The following is a 1007-nucleotide window of genomic DNA, read 5'->3' as shown; positions in this document are numbered from 1 at the left end:
CAAATAGCAATTTATAATTAGTTTAATTTAAGAACTTACCTCGTTACCTGGCATCTTCTCTTCTATCTTGTCTCTAGTTGTTTATTATTAATTTTGTGCCGCCCAAATTGATCACAACCGCTAATCAATAACAAAAACTAGAAAGATCTGGTATCTTTATAAAAAGAAACTATTAAAAAAAAGGTTAAAGCACATTACTTTTGAAATGGGATACTATAATGTACACGGTTGATGGATTTTATTTTATGTTTTGGTACTTGATAATAATAAAAAATCCAAATTCAAAATAAGGAATCGCCTACTTATAATCTTACCAAAAGTTGCCAGCAATTAAGGGAGAAAAACTCCCCACAACATCAGCCACCATGTGTGAAAAAAAATCCAGCATAAAGAAAAAGATTCAGGTCAAAAACTAAATAGTGTGGAAAGAAACCAACTTGAGTTGGTCGAGTAGTCAACTCACTCGTCCGTTTAAGCAAGTGTCAGAGGTTTGAATCCCGCTTTTATAGATAATATATTTTAAAATACTATTAACGAAGTGGTCGATTTTTCGTATTAACGAAGTGGTCGATTTTATACCGATAGAGAATATATTTTAAAATACTATTAACGAAGTGGTCGATTTTTCGTATTAACGAAATGGTCGATTTTTCGTATCATAAAATTCATGAATAATAGGATCTGTGTCAAATTTTTCAGCAATTTTCTTTTTAATATAATTAAAAGACAATTAACAAAAAATTCTTCTTTTATTTTGTTTCTGAGTTATTCTTCACAACATTCATAGTTGAAAAAGATCTTTCAGTTGTAGTAGTTGAAACATAGAGAATTAATACCAAATGAATCAAGAAAGATGCTCACAAAAAGGAAAAAAAAATCCACTTTATGAGATTTGAAAAAATTTATTTAATTTAAAAATATTAGTAATAATATCTTTTTAGATTTTTTTAATATTGTTGCTTACTTTTTAGATATTAGAAATCATTAATATTTAATTTAGATTAAAT

The sequence above is a fragment of the Arachis ipaensis genome, chromosome B04 (assembly GCF_000816755.2).
Source record: "Arachis ipaensis cultivar K30076 chromosome B04, Araip1.1, whole genome shotgun sequence".
Lineage (NCBI taxonomy): Eukaryota > Viridiplantae > Streptophyta > Magnoliopsida > Fabales > Fabaceae > Arachis > Arachis ipaensis.
Note: the sequence above shows the minus strand (reverse complement) of the source record.